The 24,062-nt window shown below is 43.5% G+C and overlaps 1 long non-coding RNA gene across 8 annotated transcripts in view; it reads left to right on the plus strand.

Moving 5' to 3' along the window:
• The first annotated feature begins 359 nt into the window (after positions 1-359).
• Positions 360-24,062, plus strand: part of LOC142068813 (uncharacterized) — a 202,512-nt gene continuing 178,809 nt past the window's right edge. For 4 of the 8 annotated variants that reach the window (XR_012664703.1, XR_012664702.1, XR_012664704.1 and 1 more), the window contains exons 1-2: positions 360-530; positions 20,637-20,698. This is a non-coding gene — a long non-coding RNA (uncharacterized LOC142068813). Of the gene's footprint in view, positions 531-15,944; positions 16,049-19,030; positions 19,104-20,636; positions 20,699-24,062 lie in introns of those variants that run through there. The other 4 variants (XR_012664707.1, XR_012664708.1, XR_012664706.1 and 1 more) reach the window with 3 other exon arrangements.

A 24,062-nucleotide genomic window follows, 5' to 3' on the forward strand; every position in this document is an offset into this window, starting at 1 on the left:
ATACTCTAGGACAGTGTTTCCCAATCAGTGTGCTGTGGCACACCAGTATGCTGTCAGGCTCAAACAGATGTGCTGTGGAAATTTTTTTGAAAAGCTACATGGGAGAACCAAAAAACCCTTCCTTTGTATTTTAATTAATGTTGGAACCAGATCGCATTCGGTACTTTGCTCTCTGGGACTAGGTGCCTTTCAAATATTATGCATGTATCACATTCCATCCCCCAAAGCCAGGGTAAAATAGCAAATCTGAATCCTGTGGAGTGGGGGCAATGGAGGGGGAAGGAAATGGAGGGAAGCTGCCTTCTGATTAGCCATCTGCCTCACTGCCCCACCTCCTCCAGGGGCAGAGCAACCAATCAATCAATCTCCCTCCCCTCCCCTCCTGTGAACAACAGGTGGTCTCCTCTGCCCTCCAGCAGCTGGTGGGGGTGGGGAAAGAGCCCCTGGAGCTGGCCCCCAGCCTGGAAGAAGAGTGGGAACCTTGCTGCAGCCCCGCAGTGTTGGGAGGGGGAAGAACCTCAGGAGCAGAGGTGAGGTGTAGGGGCTGAACTCGGGTGGGGGCTGGATGTGGGGTGGGCAGGCAGAACTGGTGGGGTAAGGGAACTGGCGACACAGAATTGAGGTGGAGAGGCTAGACTGGTGGAGGGTGAGGACAGAATTGATGGGAGCTGGGGGGCAGAACTGATTTGGGCAGAGGATTGATTTGAAAGTCGGGGGCAGAATTCACTGCTGGGCAGGGGACAGACAGATGTGGGGGAGAGGACCCCTGCAGCAGAGGCCAAAATCCTCATACCCAATACCGAAAAAATATTATCCCTTTGGTCCCCAAAACATGTGGTTATTTACAATCTCCTGATTTGTTGGAGTCAGACTCATTTATTTTTTGATCTCTTGAGGTTAGCAATACTCTAAGTGTGACTTAATTATATTGCGTTTAAAAACAGCAGAGAGAGTGTTAAACATGCATGACAAGACTATTCTGGGAATGAGAAGAAACGATTTAACTATTAATTGCTTGTCATCCTAAAATATTATTCTCAAGTGCATGTCATTCTCCATTGAGCATGTTTTTGTCCAGAGTTCTTATATTTAGCTTTAATGTTTAGTTTCCACTTTTGACAATATTCTGGCACAAAAGACAGATCATGATCTAATGTTAGATGCCATGGTGGTTTGTTTGTTCATTTATTTATTTTTATTTTAACTTGCTTAGCCTCATCCTAGATTGGCTCATGAATATTCATGAGGTCATTTGGAGACAATATGGTAGTGTGCCTCAAAATAATTAAAGGTATCAAGATGTGCTGTGGCAGAGAACAGGTTGGGAACCACTGCTTTAGGGTGCTTATCCTCGCCGAAACCGAACTCTGAACCTCTTGAGCTTCACCTCTGTCTAGTCTGGGCAGTGAGACCCCATTTGAGTCTAACTATTGGAAAAGGGGGAGATGCCTCAACCAACTTACTCATCTGCATATGAGAGAGGGGGTCCAGGCTGGATTCAGCCATCTGCTTGCTGAGTTGTCGTCTTGTTACCCACCTTCAGCTGGCAGCTTGGTGCAGAGAGGTACAGGACTGTGATTGTCAGGAAATAGGCAGTGCCTGTTTCAGGGATAGGCACTGTGGGCAGCTTCCTAGGGCACCAACTTGAGGACAGTGGGCTGCTTGTATCTGGTTGGCAGGCAAGCACTTGGGTTTGTTCTTCAGGCTCTGGGTTTGAGAAGAGGACCTGCAGTATGGGCTCTCGTGCTGTGCTGGGGCTAGTTTGGAAGGGTGGTGGACTGGAATTTCTTCACCTTGCTCCATGGCTGGGGTCCCTAAACCTGATGGAGTGGGAGCAACTTTTTTTTTTTTTTTTTTCCTGCCTAGGACATTAATCTCTTGAGAAGTGGTCTTAGGGAATGGTCTGTCATAACACTGCTAGCTTCGGGGGAAATGAAACTGGCAATATCCATCCATCCAGTTATAATATTTATAGGCTTCCAATCACCAGTAGCAAGGTGCCAAATTGTGCGTAATTTATTTCTCTGGGTTTTTTGCTGCTTTTTGAGACTTCTAATCTTAACCTTGGACACAGCAGAGGGAGGTAGAGACAACAGTAGCAAGTTTTATCTGCAGAAGAACATCTTACCACTGGGTGGTGCTGTAGTCCATAGTACCACACAGTCTATTTGTGCTGTGTAGGCTGAATAGTTTGACTCCTAATAAAAGCTTTAGGTCAAGCGCCAAATAATAAAGAATAATAACTAGAGCGATATATATTGCTAGTGGGAAGCAGTGGTAAGTTGTAGAAAATCACATGTATTCTTAAAGGTCTGTCTCTGTTTTTCAGCATCAGATTTTAGAAAGCCCATGTTCAAATTCTGCCAAGGTTGATTCTGTTTTTGAGGTAGAGAAATGAAGTCCGTTGCAGTTTGATGCTCTCAGTTGGGGGCATTAATGATCCCAGGCCATGTTTTGTAACAGTAGGAAACTTACCCCAGTGCCCTTGACTACGCTTCTGTTCCCTTCTCTCCAACCCATGCAAGTGTGCTGTAGGCTGGTTGTTCGCTACCCTACACTCCAGAGGGGGCTGCATTGAAGTCAGACCGTATGAAGTACCCCTGAGGAGATAAAATATTATGGGTGCTCCCTTCCATCTTCCTCTTCTCACTGTTCATGCCAGCAGTGATGACAAATCTGTGAATGAAATCCACTTTGCTGTATTCCTGTAGATTCAGCTAGTGTGTGTGTGTGTGTGTGTTTTGTTTTTCCAGGAAGGGTGGGTTTTTCAACCTGCCCTTATAACTGGGCCTACACTCTTGCACGTGCAAATATTTGAGCCTGCAATTAAGGTCAGGTGGATGTTTGTCCCGCACTGGTTTCACATGTCAGTGACTGGAACATCTCTGGCCTACAATAAATGATGGGTGCACACAGAAATAGGGCCACATTTCTTGAGGTTTGTAGCACACATGTGTGTGGATGCAGTCATCAGCGCGTACAATGTCTTGAGCTGCATGTGCAGTGATAATAATGCATGTGAATCGTAGAACTGGAAGGAACCTCGAGAGGTTATCTAGTCCAGTCCCTTGCACTCAAGGCAGGACTAAGTATTATCTAGACCATCCCTGACAGGTGTTTGTCCAACCTGCTCTTAAAAAATCCCCAATGATGGAGATTTCACAACCTCCCTAGGCAATTTATGCCTGTACTTAACCACTCTGACAGTTAGGAAGTTTTTTCCTAATGTCCAACCTAAACTGCCCTTGCTGCAATTTAAGCCCATTGCTTCTTGTCCTATTCTCAGAGGTTAAGAAAAACAATTTTTCTTCCTCCTACTTGTAACAATCTTTTTGTGTACTTGAAAACTGTTATGTCCCCTCTCAGTCTTCTCTTCTCCAGACTAAACAAACCCAATTTTTTCAATCTTCCCTCATAGGTCATGTTTTCTAGACCATCAATCGTTTTTGTTGCTCTTCTCTGGACTTTCTACAATTTGTCCACATCTTTCCTGAAATGTGGCACCCGGAACTGGACACAATACTCCAGTTGAGGCCTAATCAGTGCAGAGAAGAGCAGAATAATTACTTCTCATGTCTTGCTTACAAGACTCCTGCAAATACATCCCAGAATGATGGTTGGGTGTGTGTGTGGGTTTTTTTTTTTTTTTTTTTTTGCAACAGCATTACACTGACTCATATTTAGCTTGTGATCCACTATGACCCCCAGACCCCTTCGTAGGCAGTCCTTTTCCATTTTGTATGTGTGCAACTGATTGTTCCTTCCTAAGTGGAGTACTCTGCATTTGTCCTTATTGAATTTCATCCTCTTTATTTCAGACCATTTCTCCAGTTTGTCCAGATCATTTTGAATTTTAATCCTATTCTCCAAAGCACTTGCAACCCCTCCCAGTTTGGTATCGTCCGCAAACTTTATAAGTGTACTCTCTATGCCATTATTTAAATAATTGATGAAGATATTGAACAGAACCAGACCGAGAACCAATCTCTGCGGGACCCCACTCATTATGCCCTTCCAGCATGACTGTGAACCCCTGATAACTACTCTCTGGGGATGACTTTCCAACCGGTTATACACCCACCTTATAGTAGCTCCATCTAGGTTGTATTTCCCTAGTTTGTTTATGAGAAGGTTATGCGAGACAGTATCAAAAGCCTTACTAAAATCAAAATATACCACATCTACTGCTCCCCTCCCCCCCCCCCCCACATCCACAAGGCTTGTTAGCTTTCTTTGACAGGGTATCTGGTTGGTTTGACACGATTTGTTCTTGACAAATCCATGCTGACTGTTATTTATCATCTTATTATCTTGTAGGTGTTTGCAAATTGATTGCTTAATTATTTGCTCCATTATCTTTCCGGGTACAGAAGTTAAGCTGACTGGTCTGAAATTCCCCGGGTTGTCCTTATTTCCCCTTTTTTTTATAGATGGGCACTATATTTGCCCTTTTCCAGTCTTCTGGAATGTCTCCTGTCTTCCATGACTTTTCAAACATAATTGTTAATGGCCTAGTTGCAGACCTACTTGCACAATTGTATACACTCAAGCCTCTCTTAAAAATGTGGAACTTCTTATAATGAAGTATTGAAAAATCACATAAGCAGGCTTACTTTATGGGGTGGAACTGGCTTTGTAATGAACCTACATGCAGTGTAACTCCACTTACAGGCAGTGGAATGAGTCTTCAGCAGCTTCAATGCACCGTGATGTTCTAGTTGTAGGTAAACCTCTGTGTAGAGTGGAGTTGGTGTATGAGAATAAAGATGTCACCTTAACAGGATCCCAACTTAATTGCACCCATCTTTCTTGTATAGATGGCCAGCTGCCTAGGACAAGGGAGCGGGTGGCTCTGTCTCTTCGAGAATTTTTGGAGTGTGGTTCTTGCACCACTCTTTCCCTCCATTATTTCCCCTCCTGAGTCTAGTCTGACCTTCCTTTTAGTCCAAGAAGGGCTGGATGTGGCTCCTTTTGAGTCTAACACACCTCTGGGTTGGTAGGAGGTAGACTCACTCAAGAGCAATGTGTAATGCTCTCCCCCACATTCCTCCCAGCAGCTGTGGGTGCTCCTCCATACTATGTAGTCCAATTACCCCACTCCAGGGATCTAAGCAGGAATCCTTGGTGCCAAAGATTTTTAATTCTATTCCTAATAGATGATCTAGCTTTAACAGTTTGGTGAATAGGCAAGCAGAGCAATGCTGCTGCAATGAAAAGAAATGTCAGCCCTCGCTTAGCTTCACTCATTGGTGCCTGCCAGGAACCAGTCTTCTACCTGGGATCTGTATAACTATGGCTGAATGCATCACCTAGATCTTATCAACTCAAACACCTCAGAATTCAGGCAAAGAAGCCAAAGTCCATTTTTGCTCACTGTTTAAACCTAAACATAAACTGAGCAAGAGACAGGAACAGTTGAGGCTAGGGTGGAGCAGGGGATAAGTAGTGGGGGTCGAGGGTGTATTGCTAAGCTCCATACTGGTTTAGGTTTAAAGTCTCTGGAGGATCAACTCACCACCTAAAGAGGTGGTGGTGAAGTTATGCAATACAGAGCTGTTGTGGGGGAGAGTGGCAGGCAGGCTGCTGGCCAACATACAGGGGCAGATGTTCTATCAGACCTTAAGGGTCACATGTTCCAACACCTAGTATAAAGCTGCCAAGATACAGCCAGAAGAAATTAGATAACACAGTTGTATCCAGCTCTGACTCCACCGGGCCTGAAAACATAACCCTGAAGTATACAAAGCGTGAACTGAACTTCTACGATTATCTGCTACAAACATTCAAAAAACTAAACTCACCCTGCCCCCTCCCTACCAAGTCTGCTCAGCCTTCAGTACTCACAAGCTCCTGGAGTCTTCTGGGTCACTAGTCACCTCCATTCCAATCCCCCAGCACTCTCTTTACCTTTAGGGCTCTCTGAGCTATTGCCTCAAACTACCACTGAGCTCTCTACTATTTGAAGGGACTCTTCTGGATTTCCCCCCTCCCCCCACCATTGACTGACAGCATCCCATTTACAATGCCCCCCACCCCCCTCTGATAGCTGATGAAGCAGCTGATTTCCTCCCCCGACTCCTGACCAGTGTAGTGCGTACTCATCTGAGCAATCAGGCCAGCTCAGAATTAGGATTTCAAACAGAAATAGTAATATTTCATCTGCTTAAAAATTTTTTCATTGTCAGTTAGCTCCTTGTTTACCATGTAATTGTTTATAAAAGCTTCAGTGGCTAATCCCTTCTGGACAAATTTTGCCATTTAGCTATTGGTTTGTGATAGTGGTGATTCAGAGCTGCATTGCCCCAAGAGAGCTCCAGGAAGGACTGTGCCTCAAGAGATGCAATCCCTCTGCAGCTCTGTAGCACATGGGCAAAGTATGTATTTTGCGGCATCATCCCTTATGATGGTGCAGCCTGTCCCTAAGTCTGCTCTGTGGTCAAGCAAGGGAGATTGAGGGTAGGTGCTGTTGCTATACCTCCTGTCTTCAGAATCTTGATGACTTAGAGAATTCATCTGAAATAAACAAGATGAAAGTCAATAAAGAAAAGCACTTTGGAAGGAAAAATCACATGCACAAATACAAACCAGCAAATAACTGGCTTGGCTGCAATACTGCCAAAGAAGGTCTAACGTCTATAGTGGATCACATAGCTGTTGTGAGAATGGCACGTCGTTCTGGAGTCCACAGGTGCCAGCTTTCTCATTCTTTCCCCCCGGGGTACTTGACCCCCTGCTCTGCCCTAGGCCTCGCCCCCCCTCCTTCCCCAAGACCCCTCCCTTTCCCTGAGCATGCTCTGTCCTCGCTCTGCATCTTCCTGCCCCCACTCCCTCCACCAGCACCTCCTGCCTGCTGCTGAACAGCTGATCCTCTGTGGGCAGGGCCTGCCAGCAGGCGGGAGGACCTGATTGGCGGGGCCCGCCGGCAGGTGCTGAGCACCCCTTATCCAGCCCTGGAGCACCCACTGTGTCGGCACCTATGCTGGAGTGTGTTAATAGGAGTGTCCTGTGTAAGACCATAGGAGCCAATTATTCTGTTCTGCCCATAGGAGACAATTAATGATCTTCTGATCATTTAGCTCATTTCTCCCAGCTCCCTGTATGAGGCAGGCTTAAGTATACCCCTAGACCATCCCTGACAGGTGTTTTATCTAACCTGTTCTTAACACCTTGAAGGGTGGGGATTCTACAACCTCCTTAGAGACCTTCTGAGGTCTCTTCCAGCCCTACATTTCTGAGTCTGATTCTTTGTCCCCTTTGGGATGGCTCGTGCTCCCAGGGATGCTAGGAGGGAGCAATCAATGCACTTCCTGAGCATAAGAGCTGCAACTGTGCCTGGCCTCTGCCTGGGGAGTGCAAAGAGTTCTCCAGGAAGGCTGTAATGGGATGTGGTGGGACTCTCTCTCTACTGTTTAAGAGCTGTTGAACCTGTCTATTTTATTTGCTTATTATGAAATATAAACCTCTTATTGAAACTCCTGTGTCTTTCTGTTACAATTCCCTAGCCTCTGAAGAGCACAATAGTTGGGTCAGCTCATCCCTAGTATTTCAAATGGGAGCAGTATTGAATTTTTATCCCAGGCTGCAACTTAGTGAGCTTTCCAGTCCAATCTGCTCTGATCCTTCTGATCTTTTTCTTTCTTCCTGTTTTTGGGTACTATTTTGGTTCCCCCCCACCCTTTCAAATATCCATTCTATGCTCCCATTAGAATACTTTCAGATCTAAGATCTGTGCAATGTTCAGATACAGCCTTTTGTGAAGCAAGAAATAGCACAAAACAAACTAGTCTAACTTTTCCAGAGGCTTCTAAATCTAACTGATATGGAAATTTTATTTTATGGCACTTGACACCTTGGTGTTTTATATACCTTTTTAGGGCAAGTCCCCAAACAATACACAGACCTCACAAATGAGGTCATATAAATGCTGCATGAGCAGTATTAATGAGCACCCATGTGTTGTCCAGCAGCAGCCAGATTCCTCCTCCTCCTTCGGATTGCTATTGCTAAGAGTATAAAGAATAAATTTGTAGCCGTTATTGCTGGATTAGGGACATGTGCATAAGGCATGCAGACCAATACCTCACATCTAGTTACTGCTTTTCCAGAGGTTTTGGAGGAAGCCAGAATAGGGGCAGAAAACTTCCAGCCTGAAACTTTGCTGGTGTGTACCATACACAGCAGGCAGCCAGAGTTTGACTTCATATTTGTAATACCCTAGTTAGACGTCACCTAAAATTTGGGGTTGTCATTTATTGAGACTTGGTCTACACCACATACTTTGATATAACTACATCGCTCAGGGGTGTGGAAAAATCCACACCCCTGAGCGATGTAGTTATACCGACCTCACCCCCCTATGTAGACAGCGCTATGTTGGCTGGAAAGCTTCTCCTGACAACATATCTATTGGCTCTCACAGAGGTGGAGTTATTAAATCGACAGGAGGGCTCTCTCCCATCAGTTTAGAGCATCTTCACCAGACACAATAAAGTGGCTTAGCTGAACCAGTGTAATGTAATCTGTTCTGATGTAAATTTGTAGTGTAGACCTGCCCAAAATGCATGATTAAACTATGTTAATAGATTTTCAGTCCCTAAGTATTTTTCCTGTGTTCAGTAACAAACATTTTGTGCTTGATTAGTTAGGCATGCAGATGCATTTGAATCAATTTTGCATATATAGTTACCAAGCTTGTTCAAATAAATCTGTAAGCTGCATGGGCACATGGCTAACAAGGCAATAAGCAAGAACATGTGCCAGGCTATCATAGAAGATGTGGAGCAGAATCACACAATTTGCATGTGCAGGCATGGTAAGAAGGAGGGGGCAGGTATGTGCCATGGCATTAATAAAAGAGGACACGGTGTGTGAATCACTTATGAATGCTTCCTGCTAGAAGATTAAATTGGAAGATCTCTTTATTTTTAAATGTGGGAAGCTTTGTGCAGCAGCAATGAATGAATCTGTGGCATTTCTTTGTATTTTATTATTCCTGTTCACATTGGATAAAAACAGGAGGAAGTTTAGCCAAAATGATTTACTCTGATTACTGAGAAAAATGTCACTTATAAACATAACGGCTTTTACAAAATGATGAAGCATTCCACTCCTTTCTGCCCGGAGATCAGTGTGAGTAGGTCACTGTAACCTCTTTGAATAGCAGGTCTGAATGACAACAAAATTAATATGTATTTTAGGGCCCACTTCTGCAAACCCTTATTCACATGAGTGATAATGAAAAGAACCAGAAAACAACCCTATAATCATGTAAAGCTAGGCTTCTGTCTTTTTTCTATGCTTATCTGAACTGGAAGAGATATCACAAAGTATGTTGAACTAAGCTATAAAAGCTCTACCTTGTTCTTTGTTCTGGGCTTCGCCATATTCCTCTGTGTAGGAATTGGTGAGCCCTTCAGCTGTCGTACTTGCTAGCATTAAAGTGCCTCATTTTATCTAAAAAGAAAAGGAGTACTTGTGGCACCTTAGAGACTAACCAATTTATTTGAGCATGAGCTTTCGTGAGCTACAGCTCACTTCATCAGATGTTTACCGTGGAAACTGCAGCAGACTTTATATACACACAGAGAATATGAAACAATACCTCCTCCCACCCCACTGTCCTGCTGGTTAAGCTATTACCAGCAGGACAGTGGGGTGGGAGGAGGTATTGTTTCATATTCTCTGTGTGTATATAAAGTCTGCTGCAGTTTCCACGGTAAACATAGCTTAAGCTATTACCAGCAGGACAGTGGGGTGGGAAGAGGTATTGTTTCATATTCTCTGTGTGTATATAAAGTCTGCTGCAGTTTCCACGGTAAACATCTGATGAAGTGAGCTGTAGCTCACGAAAGCTCATGCTCAAATAAATTGGTTAGTCTCTAAGGTGCCACAAGTACTCCTTTTCTTTTTGCGAATACAGACTAACACGGCTGTTCCTCTGAAACCTGTCATTTTATCTAAGAGTCCTGACTCTGTGTTTGTTTGGCTAATACAGAAATCCAGGGAAGGCTACCCTCCCAACCTTAGACGGGAGGGAAACCCTTTTTCCCTAACATGAGTAGTCTCTGCTCACAGTGGGAATCACTTCAGGATAGGTCTGTACTTTCCTCTGGAGCAGGGAAAAGGGTCAAAGCACCTGTCAGAGTAGACAATGCAATGAAATGGCAGCATCAGAAGAGAAATCAGTACTAGAGGATCAACATTCTGCCCGCATCCTTTGGGATTACAATTACAGACTTGGAAGTGCTGGGGCAGTTCAGATGGGAAGTGCTGGGGCAGTTCAGATGTGGACTGATCAAGCTTAAGGTATTTTGCAAAGATTTTGTCCCTTTGTAGTTTTAAGCAGTTTCATAGTAAAGGAGTTTCACTTGCTACCAATTTCACCTGCTTCTGCGAAACACTGAAGTATGTGCTTAACATTACTCACATGACTAATCCCCTTGAGTTATGTATGTACTTAAGTGTTGTTGAATTAGGTGGGAGAGGTGTCACAATCCTGAAAATCTGTCTGTATTTATTTTAAAATGTAGGAAGTGATACAGTACTGTGAAAGTTCTCCTAGACACTATCTGCCATGCTTTTCTATTACACATTAGGGTGTGTTACATTTGCTAGACTTCACAGTTAAAGGTGCTATAAAATAAAAACTGAAGGCAGACTGGCTTGTGTTTCTTCACATAGTGGTTCTAGTGATTGACTACTGTGCATTCCTAGTATACGACAATATAATCTAATTCCCCGCCAGATTTACTATTGTTGGTGAACTCCTTCAAGTTTATTGACCTGAAAAGGTACGTGAGGCACAAATCTGGCCAAATGTTAGAACTGTATATCTGGATCATTTTTGAGCAGTTCCCATAGAGCATCTTTCAGTCAATGAAACCAAAGTGCTTAACAAACATTAATCTTTGTGCTGAAGAAGAATTCCAAGTGATCTTCTGAGATTCCTCCTGTCCCATGAGCAAAGGAAGATGGATTCTGGAAGTGAACACCTGGCTAGAGAAGTGGTGGAGGGTTTTGGTTTTTGTGGAACATTGGTTCACCGTTTATGGGGAGAAGGGGCTGTATAGTTTGGATGGCCTCCACCTCAGTAGACAGGGGATCAGTCTTCTCATTGAAGCTGGCTAGAGTGGTCAGAAGGGTGTTTACCTCTCCCCTTTTTGTTATTAGTTTAAGATATGAGCACTTGGCACAAAATGGAGAAGTTGAGAACAAAATTTAATCAAAAACCAAGGGGCACAAAGAGAAGAAATTCTTTTATTGGCTACTCACCATGCAAGTAGCCTGGGTTCCAAACAAGGGAAACTGAAATTGCTCATTTCATGAGCATAAATTTGATTTAGTTGGTATCACTGAAACTTAATGGGATCATTCCCATGATGGAACATCCTAATCAATGGCTATAATCTATTTAGGAAGGATTCAGGGGGCAAAAGGGGAGAGGGAGCAGCACGCTGTCAAAAATGGCATTACCTGTTTCCAAGTCACTGATAACTCAGAAGAAAATGATAAAGCGCAAGATGGGGCAGGGGTATTAGTTGGTATTTGCTATAGGACACCGGATCACACTGGGGACCAGGGTGATCAGCTTCTTATGCACCTACCTATAATATGTAGGGGGAAAAGCTGTGTGGTTGTGGAGGACTTCAATTTGAGTGACGCATGCTAGAGGTCTCATGCTGCCAGTACTAAAACATCCGTGGGATTTCTAAATAGTAGATGACAATTTCCTAATTCCAAGCATTGTATCCAACACAGGGGAATTCTATAGTAGACCTTGTCTTGACAGATAAAGAGGAATTGATCACAGAACTAAAAATTAATGGTAACTTAGGTATAAGTGATCATGATTTGATCACATTATAAATGTGATCAAGCAAAAAAGTCCAGATCAGTGATACTGGTCTTTAAAAGGTCCAGTTTTCACAAAGATGAAAACAATTGGGCCAAATCAGCCAGAAGGAAGAATTAATTAGGAATACTTACTACTTGTCTAGAAAGCCACAATCAAGGAAGGCCATATTGGTTTTAAAAAAAACCAAAAACACACGGCTTGGTTTAGAAGTGAAATGAAGGCAGCTATAAAAACTGAAAGAAAGGGGAAGCTCATAGTAATGAATATAATTCAGAAGTTAGGAATTGTAGAAAATTGATAAGGGAAGCAAAGGGAGAGCACAAGGAGAAATCTATGGCCAGAAGACTTAAGGAGTGGTGTGTGTGTGTTTTGTTTTGTTTTTTTTTAAATATATTAGGAACATAAAGAATCTTGACAATAGTATTGGTCCATTACTAGATAGAAATGGGAAATTATTTACTGAAGAATTCTACCTTTTCTGCAGTAATATTTCTGTTCTGCATTTGGGGAAAAAAACAGAATACATACAGCAGCTGCTAAAGTTAGACTTTTTTTTTTAAAATCAGTAGGTCCAGATCACTTCCATCCAATTTTGAAAGAGGTGGGTGAGGAACTCTCTGGGCCGTAACTTTGATGTTCAGTAAGTTTTGGAACACTGGGGAAGTTCCAGAAGACTGGAGGAAAGCTAATGTGCTCATATTTAAAAATGGTAAATGGGATGATCTAGGTAATTAGGCCTGTCAGTCTGACATCAGTCCCGGGTAAATTAATGGAGTGGCTGATATGGGACTTGATTGATCAAGAAACAAATGGAGGTAATATAATTAATGCAAATCAACATGGATTTATGGAAAACAGAGCCTGTCTAACTTGATGTGATAGCATTTTTTTGATAATATGTTTAGTTGATAAAGGGGAGTGTTGATGTAATATACTTTGACTTTGGTAAGGCATTTGACTTGGTACCACATGACATTTTGATTAGGACTGTCTATTAATCACAGTTAACTCATGCAATTAACTCAAAATTAACCATGATTAAAAAAATTAATTGCACTGTTAAACAATAGAATGCCAATTGAAATTTATTAAATATTTTGGATGGTTTTTCTCCACTTTCAAATATTTTCTCCACTTTCAAATATTACAACACAACGCAAAGTGTACAGTGCTCACTTTATATTTTTATTACAAATATTTGCACTGTAAAAATGATAAAAGAGATACTGTTTTTCAATTCACCTCACACAAGTACTGTAGTGCAATCTCTTTATCGTGAAAGCGCAACTTAAAAACAATACAAAATTAACACGGCACACATTAAATGCATTACAAGCTGGCTAATTGATAAGTCTCAATGTAATTTGAAATAGGGGAATCATCATAGAGCAGGTGTGTTTCTAGTGGAGTGCTGCAGCGATTGGTTCTTGGCCCTACACTATTTAAAATTTCTTAATGAGCTAGAAGAAAACATAAAATCCTCACTGAAGGTTTGCACATGACCCCTATTAAAGGAGTAGAAAATAATGAAGACATGTCACTGATACATAGTGATATGGATTGTTTGGTAAAGTGGGCCTAAGCAAACAATAAGTTTTTTTAATATAGCTAACGGTATACATCTAGGAACAAATAATGTAGGCCATACTTACAGGATGGGGGACTCTATCCTTAGGAAGCAGTGACTCTGAAAAAGAAATGTGGGATCATGGTGGACAATCAGCTGAACATGAGCTCCCAGTGTGATGCTGTGGCCAAAAGAGTTAATGCAATCCTTAGATGTTTAAGCAGGGGCTTCTCAAGTTGGAGTAGCTTATTTTACCTCTGTATTTGGCACTGGTGTGACTGCTGGAATACTGTGTCCAGTACTGGTGTCTACAATTCAGAGGATATGGAAAAACTGAAGAGGGTTCAGAGAAGAGCCACAAGAATGATAATTATGAGAAAATATACCTTATAACAGACTCAAGGAGCTCAATCTACTTATCTTAACAAAGAGAAGGATAAAGGGTGATCAAGATACCCTTTAAACGTACCTACATGGGGAACAAATTCGATAATGGGCTTTCAGTCTAGCTGAGACAAGTATAATATGATACAATGACTGGAAGCTGAGTCTAGACAAATTCTGACTGAAAGTTAGGTGTGCATTTTTAATAGCGAGTAATTAACCATTGGAACAACTGTCCAAAGTCATGGTGGATTCTCTATCACTGAACTTTTAAATCAAGATTGGATGTTATTCTAACAGACCTGCTCTAGGAATTGTTTTGGGAAGTTCTCTGGCCTGTTTTACAGGAGGTCAGACTAGATCACAATGTGCCCTTCTGGCTCTGGAATGTATGAATAGCTAATAGCCTGGGTAAGGCAGTCATATAGGAAGTAAGAGTCCCTGCTCCAAATCAAATGGGTTGAACCTGGGTCTCCCATGCCAGGTGAGAGTCCTACCCACTTGGCTATTCTGTGTGTCTGACTCTGGCTTTGACTAGAAATTCCATCCCCATAGAAAGTTACTCACTCACAATTGACATGTTCCATCAAAATGAAGCTGTGCTCCCCTCCCTTCCCCCCGACTCAGTGTCTTCAGTGTCTTTTTTACTAACTCCACTCAAGGGTTCTGGCTTCTAGTCCTCTACTCTGACCACTAGACCACACTTACAGTGGTGGGTTAGATTTTCTGTTTGATAGATCATAAAATAGCATGTCCCTTTCAGATCATAAGCTTTTGATGGGTAAGTGCTACATCTCAAATGACTTATTGATGGACTTATTGGATCAACTTCAGTTGGTGAGAGAGACAAACTTTATAGCTTATACAGAGTCTGACCTGAAGAAGTCCTCTAAGCTCAAAAGCTTCTCTCTCTATCCAACAGAAGTTGGTCCAAAACAAGATATTACCTCACCCACCTTCCTTCCTGGGGCTAACATGGCTACAACGACTGCATACAACTATTGATGGACAAGCAGACAGTTAACATTTGGAGGATTTTAGTTTGGTACACAACATGATAAAACAAATTGCTGGGCTTCAGTAGTAATGCTGACTTACATCAGTGGAAAATCTAGTGCATAGGTCAGTTCCACATGTGCATGTTGTCCTGCAACTGTGATAAAGGTATCTCCTTTTTTTTTTTTTTAACCACTATGATAGAAAATGACAGTGAGACCCACTCATAAACCAGCAGAATTCTCAGCACAATCAAAAGTTGCTCACAAAATGAGTTATTCCATATGAACTTTCCTTAATCGCTGGAAGGACATGCCCACATGACTGGCTCTAAACATGGTGGTTAATAGTCCATTGACAATAATGGCAGATAGTGTGTTTCTCTTCTCACTGGCTTATGCTGTCATCTTATAACCAGCTCAGCACACTGGTTTATGGCCGCAGTCCTGCACTCTAAAAGTCAGTGGGAATGTTGCCAATTATTTCAACGAGCAGAATCGGGCCCTTAACAGTTGGTTAGATAGAACTATCAACTATTGTCCTTTTCAAAAATCGGATTATACCAGTGACGAATTTGATCCCAGAAGACTGGCAAGAACATCACAAGACAGACAGGTAGGGAAAATGTATTGCAAAGGGTCTTCACATGGCCATGTCTGGTTCTCCAAGACTAACCGAAAAGATGGCAAATTTTTTTCATAAAATTTCAGGGAAGTAATATTTTCTCCATCTTAACTTCAGACTTTTTTGCAGCACCGAAACTGATTTTTCACAAAATCTTTCTCAAAGGGGCAGTTGTTACAGCAAAACATCAAATTTCAGAATATCTAGTTTTGAGGTGAAAACTGTTGTATGCCAGTATGTAGGTTTCAGTGCTGACAATATCTAGGTTTTCACTGGAAAAACAGAACTCAAACCGATGTTGTTGTTGTTTGCCAAGTTTTCTGTGAAATGGCGTTAGCTCTGCAGCATCACAGTGAAGCACAAAGGCCACCTATATCACCTAGTTAGGCCTACACAGCCACCCCTCTTACAAGCTTTTCTGTACTAGTGTAGAGTCATTTAAATGTAGAGCCCTTTCTTTCTTATGTAAATTTTTCATGCATCTTCTATTTTCACTCTCCTTCTCCTTTAGGTTGCACAGGCTATGTGCTGCATCTCATGCATTGTACAGATGAACAATGTCATGGGATACCTGACCCACTTACTGGCTTGAAGCCCTGGCATTGCATCAGTGGTTAAAATAGGTGAGGCTGTGTACACCCAAAACCAAAAAATGTGGGATTAGACACTAGGAGGATGCAGTTGAGGATGGTTTGATTCAGTTTGCAGGCCCTGCATGTGTGTGGCTAGCCTTGAGTGAACAGTGGAGACAGATTCATATTTTTCCAATGGGGTATTTGATGGAACACTTAAAATGAATAATATTCAACCAACTCTATGTATGACAGCAGTTTCTTAGGCACTAGAGTAAGTTCCAAACCAAGTGGTTCCACGTGGGGTGGATTTAGACTCTAAACTGGGATCTAAATTTTGCATCTGGCCCCATTTTTAGATCAGATTGAAACCCAAACTATGGGGCTTTAAAGATCTGGAACTGAATATTGCATCTGAACATTAGGTCCATCTCTATAACAATTCATAACCCCTATTTCCCTCACTGCATTTTAATTGCCATAGGCAAATTACAGTGCATGATGGATTATAGGTAGGTCCCTACCAAATTCACGGCTGTGAAAAATGTGCCTTTCCTACTCTGCCCCCTGGCTCCAGTTGGTAGTCCACTCTGGGCTGGGGAGGGACAGGACTCACAGGCGCTGACTTTCCGAAGTGCTGGGGGGTGCTTGATCCTGGCTCTGCCCCAGGCCTCGCCCCCACTCCACCCCTTCCTCCAAGGCCCCACCTCTTCCTGCTCCCACTCCATCCCCACCCCAAGCGTGCCGCGTCCTCGCTCCGCCCCTCCCCTCCCCAGCCTCCCCATGCAAGCCATGAAACCGCTGATTGCAGCAGGCGGGAGGCTCGGGGAGGGAGGTGCTGATCTCTGGGGCCCACCGGCAGTCGGGAGGTGCTGGGGAAGTGGTAGGGGAAGCTGATGGGGGGCTGCCACAATTTTTTCCCTGTGGGTGCTCCAGCCCCGGAGCACCCACGGAGTTGGTGCCTATGATGGGACTTACTCTTCCCCTGCACAACTGCTCTTGACAGCCGATCAGACCCATCTCTGGGTACCTAACCTGGCTGCAGGAAGCTCCAGAGCTGGGCCACAGCCCCAGAGTTTCCTGCAGCCACAGGAGATTGCCAGAGGTGGAGGTGGGTCTGATCTCCCGCATGCCGCTGGGAGAGCCCTGCAGCCAGAGGAGGTACCCAGAGGTGGGTCTGATCTTTCTCCCTCTTCTCGCCCCCTCCCCTGCCAAGAGTAGCCATGCAGGGGAAGAGCAACTCTGGTCCCTCCCCAGCCCAACCGGGGCTAGCAGTTAGGAGCCCCCAGCTGGGGTGCTCTCGGGAGCACATGGGAGATCAGACCCACCTCCAGGAATCTCCTGTGGCTGCAGGAAGCTCCAGGGCTGCACAGTGCCAAAGTGATGGTGGCAACCCCGCAACTGCCTATAATACCTATTGTGACTCCCCCCCGCCCCCCACAATCCTCTTTTGGGTTGGGGCCCCCACGGTTACAACACCATGAAATTTCAGATGTAAACATCTGAAAGTAGGAAATTTTTAACTCATTTTCAAATCCTGTGGCCCTGAAATTGACCAGAATGGACCATGAATTTGGTAGGGCCCTAATTATAGAATTGGGGACTGCCACAAAAACAGTGACAAGGGGAAGCTTAATACCGCCAGGGGAGCATGCTCAGTAATAGTCCTTGCCACACCCAAAGAAAAGATGTGGCTTGTGCTCCCCAAGCGCTGGCCTCTGAGTCTGAGTTTGTGGCCATGATCTCGGCATCCCTTGGCTTCCCCTTTGCGGCTGGAGAGCACTTCTAGCTGTGTTACTCTGTCCGCTGGTTAGCCTTCCATCCCTGTGGGCAAGCTGCTATTATAGGTACTTGGGGGAGGGGGCAGGCGGGATGGGGAGCAGGGGCATTGCCTTCCCTACATAATATTCCTGTGGCATGGATTGTCTCAGTCTATCATTCAGGAACACACTTTCAGATGGGGACTCTCTATATTGGCCTGCACTTCTGTTGCAGCAAACATTCTGGTAGGTCCCATTTGTGCACTTAAATGCATGATTGGATCCATCCAGCCTGCAAAAGTGCTGGGACAAATCAATACTTTGAAAATATGGCCCTTAATATTCAAATTCTTGAAAATGAAACCCCAAAATCTGCCTTCAGAGAATTATGCTTCTGATTTAAGTCAGAGAGGTCAGGAAAGCTGGATTTACAACTCTTATGACACCTTTAACTCTCTCCAGTTGAGAGGATGACCTAATGATAGGACACAGTGTTCTTCAGGACAAGATCTTGAAATGCCAGGCAATGTCATCTACTTTTGGCGACTCCATTTTTTAATTTTATTTAGGAAGATTTAACAAGTTTACAAATTGTTGCCATGTAAACATAAAAAACAAAACAATTGTTAGAACTGTTAGCTTTTATTTAAAGAGACATACAAGTATATACTGATCAATCTCTCTCTAACAGGGTTGTTACCATATTACAGTGAGCATTGTTACAACACCTATAGTATGTCATTTCTAGAGTCTTTATTAAATTGAGTGAAAGCTCTATATACATATTTAACAGACCAGACGTCTTTCAAATGTCCAAGTTTTCAAAAAAATTGGACAGGTGTGCTTTTTGTGTGTGTGCAGGTGACTGTCTTTTGACTGAGTTGAATAAAAGGTAACCCACTCGATTTTAATAAATCTGAATTCTCTGTAGAGAGACATTCTATGGAGTCACTCTCAATTAACTGGTTATACAGGTAAAATGACATACGAGAGATTCCTAGGACACTGGTGCCCCTGTTTACGATTTGCATGGAATGGCTTTCTGTGCCACTTTGAGCAGGGTTTCTTCCATGCAGGAGTGGGGTATATTACTCCCCATATTTGTCTAATTTCAGCCTGACTAGTTCCTCTGAGGTGTATTATTGGAATCTGGAACTCTTTCCTGCACACATGTGTGATGGCTGCAAACGCTCAACTTTTTACAGGGATTTGGACACTGCTTACTAATGCTGTGAGACTGATGGTCATAAGCTGTGCCAAGAAGGAATGGTATGGTGACTGATAAAACCACAGGCTTCTGGAATGTATGCCTCTGCATGATTGCCTTTTGGCTCCACATTGCAGAGGTATGTCTGGAGCTCTTTCCCAGACCCCATTCCTCTTTTGAACTGAACAGGAACTCTGAGAAACTCCTGCCCTCAAAGAAGCACAGAATTGCTTAGGGCCAGGTCCTGACGGTTGCTGAAGAACCTCAAATTCCTTGGCTTTAAAAGCAGTTGAATGTTCTCTGCAACTTCCCGGTGGAGGCCAGCAGCTCCCAGGATCAGTTCCTTTGTCTAGAACAAGAAATTGTGCAGGCACCTCCAGAAGATGCTTCTTTGGGGACTGCTGTATCAGAGAATTCACTTACATTAGCTTTAGAAAAGGAGTACTTGTGGCACCTTAGAGACTAACCAATTTATTTGAGCATGAGCTTTCGTGAGCTACAGCTCACTTCATCAGATGATGAAAACATCTGATGAAGTGAGCTGTAGCTCACGAAAGCTCATGCTCAAATAAATTGGTTAGTCTCTAAGGTGCCACAAGTACTCCTTTTCTTTTTGCGAATACAGACTAACACGGCTGTTCCTCTGAAACCTGTCATTAGCTTTAGAACAGCCCGTCTGGAAGCTGTATTTCCAGCAATGGGGTCACACTATATGGAAAGGGAAAATGCAAGATATGTGGCTTATTTTTGGAGTTTTTTAGAATCATCAAAGAGTCAATGCCAAAATAAGATGTGGTTGCCTCCAGTTAAATGCCTAAGGCACCTAGGGAGTTAGGCACTCAGATCCCATTGAAAATTAATGGGATTTGAGCACACAACTCTCTTAGGTGCCATTGGAGAGCCCAGTCTGAATCCATACGGGAGCACCTAAGTAAATAATGTTATTTATGAGGCCCTGTGCCCTCCCGGTTCCCAGTGAAGTTACCTGGAAGCTCCTGGCTCTACCTTCTTTATCACCCTACACTCTCTGGGGTTGCCCAGACTCAACACCAAATTTTCTGTTTCAGAGTCTTCTGTGGATCTGCTGCCTAGAACCCTCATTGCATTCTTTAGTGCTGCTATTCAGAATCAGCACTTCATTTTCTTCTCTGGGGAGCCCTGTGAAAAGTATACCAGCCTGCAGAATTAATATCTGCATCAGGATCCAAATGCATTTTGCATTGCTATGAACAATTTTACAGCCCTTAGTGCCAATGATGTGCACGGTGGATTGTAGGGTTGGGGACTAGTGGCTGTTTAGATGCAAGGGGATGCTTAATGTCTTCAGGACGCAAGGAGAAGCACACTCCCACTATCCTAATGTACGTTGGATAAAAGTTTCAAAGTTGGGTGCCTAAATCTAGGCACCTAGAGTCACACTTCCAAATCTTAAATAATTGGCCTGATTTACAGAGATCTTGAACATCTATTGACTTTGGTGCTGGGTTTGGGCAACAGACCCAATGACTTCAGAGTGACAGGAAATAGAGAATTGAGTAAGGCTAGCAGCAGTGGTGACATCAGGGCAATAAATAATGGATAGGCACCCTGGGAACTTTGCAGGGTTCTTTAATATTAATAATATGTGCATTTTTAAATATAATTGTGCATCTGATGTCCCTGATGTTTTTAGATCCTGCTTCTGAAGGTTTCTTTGTGGACTTCAGGAATCAGATCTATTTCTGAACTTCACAGGTATGCTACTGATGCGGCCCTTTTAGGGCATCTTCTAGACCTGCTGCTTTGTATGCTGTATGCTTTTAAAAACCATATAGGTAGAACTCTATGTGGATTCCACATAGTGGGGGAAATGAGCAAAGCTGAAGGCTGTCCTTGGAGGCATTATTGGGGGCAGGATGGAAAACGTCACTGCAGTGTCTGGAACAAAACAGTTTTAGTAAGTGAAGCAATTGCAGTCAACAACAAGCCCAAAACCTAGTTGTGTGGGGCTTCTTGATGGTTCATGGGACCAGTGATTGGAAATAGAAGTGGTGACAGTGGGCCTCATTTCCCTGATATCTGGGCCTGGCTTGGTCACTGGTGCAACTTAGCCTTACAGCTGCTCTAATTTGCACCAGCTGATAACACCTGCTAGGGAGTGCCAGAGGACAGTGGTTCTCTGGCCATGCCTCTCAAGTTCCTAGAACTACCCACCCCCACAGAATCAGTACTTGTGTGGGGGCATCCTCAGAAACAAATTTACAACTGCTCTGCTGGAGCTATCCAAAAGTGACTGTTTCAGAACCAATCTTACCAGCTAGTCACTAGTTCAAATCTAGCCCGAGTGGTAGCAACTGAAAGTGTTTACCATATGACAGCTTAGCGATGTGTGCCAGAAGAGTGTGGTGGGTCTCAGTCCTGTTCCCAATTGGTGTATCACAAAACAGCACAAACAATATATACATACCTCTTTACATAGCACTTTTCCTCAGTAGATGTCAAAACGCTTTACAAAAGAGGTCATCATTGGCCCCACTTTACAGATGGGGAAACTGAGGTACAGAGATACAATGACTTGTCTAAGGTTACACAGTAGGCCAGAGGCTGAGTTGGGCATTGAACCTGGGTCACCCGAGTCCTAGTACAGTGCTCTGTCCACTAGGCCACACTGCTCTGAAGATAAACCATTAAATGATACCTTTTTTGCAGTCTCAGCAGTGAAGCCAAGACCTGATCTGTCTCACCAGTCACTTCATAAGAGGGAAGCTTGCACTTGCCAAATCCATGCTGAGTTGGTGGGTAGTCAAATTGGTGTCATAAAGTCACATCACTACCCAACTATTTCTTCATCCTTTCTGCCCATTTTTGGTATTTATTTTTTCTCCCCATGCTAGGAGTACCTGAGGGACAAACTACTCTGCAGCTTTTTTTTTTTTTTCCCAACAGCCACTAATTGCAGCTGTGAAAAAGGGACTACAGAAGGCCCCTCTTCCCCACCCCTCCTTCCCCCCTGCAATCTTCAAACTGGCTTTACTGGCTTTACAGCATTAATTCCGGGCTGCAAACACTGGGTTTTCCCCTCCCTCCTCCCACAAAATCCAGTTAATTTTTAACCCCAATGACCAGAACTTAAAGAACAGCTACTGAGTAAGGGGAAAAAATGCTCTAGGAATACTTGGCTTGAAACGGCTTAAAGAAAAAAGGAATGAAAGAATGGGGCCTTTTCCTTATTAGCTTACTAAACATGGCAAGGAGCAAACGGTGCTTTAAGTAAGCAACTTTCCATTGTTTTGACTGAGCTAGTGTTACAATGTTGGAATTTACCACAATGTCCAGAGGCTTTCATGTGTGTAACTGGCATAAGTGCTCAAACTAAAATGAAAGTGCCCCCCTGTGGGTTTTGGTAGATAAACTTTTCACTTTCTGCCAATCTGCCCCCCACCCCTTTTCTCTATTTAGCTCCCTCTCCCCTGGCTTCTCTGATATGTTTCAACTTGTTACTGTGTTTTTCCATAATAAACGTTTGTCCCAGTGCCAGTACATTATGTTCCTGGTTAAGACGGTGACGTCAAATGGTAGCTGGCTCTGGGCCAAGGAATGTTGCTGGGAAGGAATGAATGAATGGGTGGATTTTCCCTCCCCCTCCCCCCAATTCACATTGTAGTCTTCTCCTTTGGAGCCAGGAATCTTCTCTTAATATTCAGCCCATTGGGGAATCAAAGTCCAGAGTGTTTGCTCATCCAATTAGAAGGGGAGTCTAGGAGGGAGATTGTGCTATTGAAAGCTGTTCAGGACAAAAAATGTAATTTAACATTTAAGGTTTAAGTTCAGAATTCTATGAAGAATAGACATAATTGTGACAGAAGCAGGACATGATGCAACACATGGTGGATGCTACTTTTTAATTATAATAAGAGAAAGTTCCCTCAGCCTAGAACTGGTGCTGTCCAGTGTTCAGGAATCGAAAGGAAGATAAACCAAGCACAAAATGTTAGTGATTTGGTTCACTTAAGATATCTTGTTTCTGATGGTCCAAAAAAAAGATGAACCCAGATTAAAACCCACACAAGCCCCTTGGATTTGAGCACTCACAAACCTGAGAGGTCAGAATTTGGATTCAAAATTCACATTTGAAACCATGTTTTCAGTGGGAAGTTCAAAGCACAAACTTTAGATTCAACCCTGTTGTCCCAATCTGGGCTCCTCTCTCTGGCCCATTTCTACCAAAAATGCTCCACTAAAATCTTTGCCTATAGGTCAAGGGCTTATGTTTAGTTTACTGCATATTCTTGATGATTTTCTTGACGTTTAGAATCATCATCCCAGGAGGGCTCACAGCATGTTCATAGGGATGTTCATAGCATTCCCTGTCCTGCTTACAGTCCATGCAATGGCAGATAATCCATTTTGTGTCTCATCCTATCCCTGTTAAAGTCCAGAGAAGTGAAGTGCAGTGGTGGAGACCAATATTATAGTAGATCCTCTGTTGTATCATTATAAAGTTAGGGTTACTGTATTTCAGGTTCCCCAAAAGAGGACACAGCTGGGGGGGTACAGTTGGGTGAGTCATGCCGGATGGGTGTGTGTACTGGGAGGGGTATTTGGTTGTCTGGGAGGGGGTACCTGCAGCAGGCATACTAACTATAGGTGGGGGACAGTGTTGCTCCCTGTCATGGTGGTAGGGCAGCTTGTGCAAGCCCAGGATGCAATGCCAGTGGTTGGTCAGTGCCTCTCTGCAGGCCTCTTCCCCCTCCCCATGGCTGGGAGTCGGAGGGGAATGGGGGAATCCTGGCAACTGTGGCTGAGGGAAAATGGACCAATGGGGAAGCGGACCAATTGGGACTCTTTCTGAGCTGCAATGTTTGCTCTGCAAACATCCCAGACATTGTCTCTTATTTAAAAAATCCACTCAGATGGAGGGCGGAGGTTCAAAAAAGAGGCAGTGTCTGGGGACTACACAGATGTATGGTAACACTATGCAAAGTGCAAAATCCTAGGTGTAACTGGTTATCTTGGAGTACATGGCATGGGAGACAACCTAAGGATTTTCATTGAATCTCCTCACAGGTCACTCAGTTCCCTGTAGCCACTACGTTCCCCTTTCAGTATTTCTTTAGAG

Source organism: Caretta caretta, chromosome 13 (genome assembly GCF_965140235.1).
Source record: "Caretta caretta isolate rCarCar2 chromosome 13, rCarCar1.hap1, whole genome shotgun sequence".
NCBI lineage: Eukaryota > Metazoa > Chordata > Testudines > Cheloniidae > Caretta > Caretta caretta.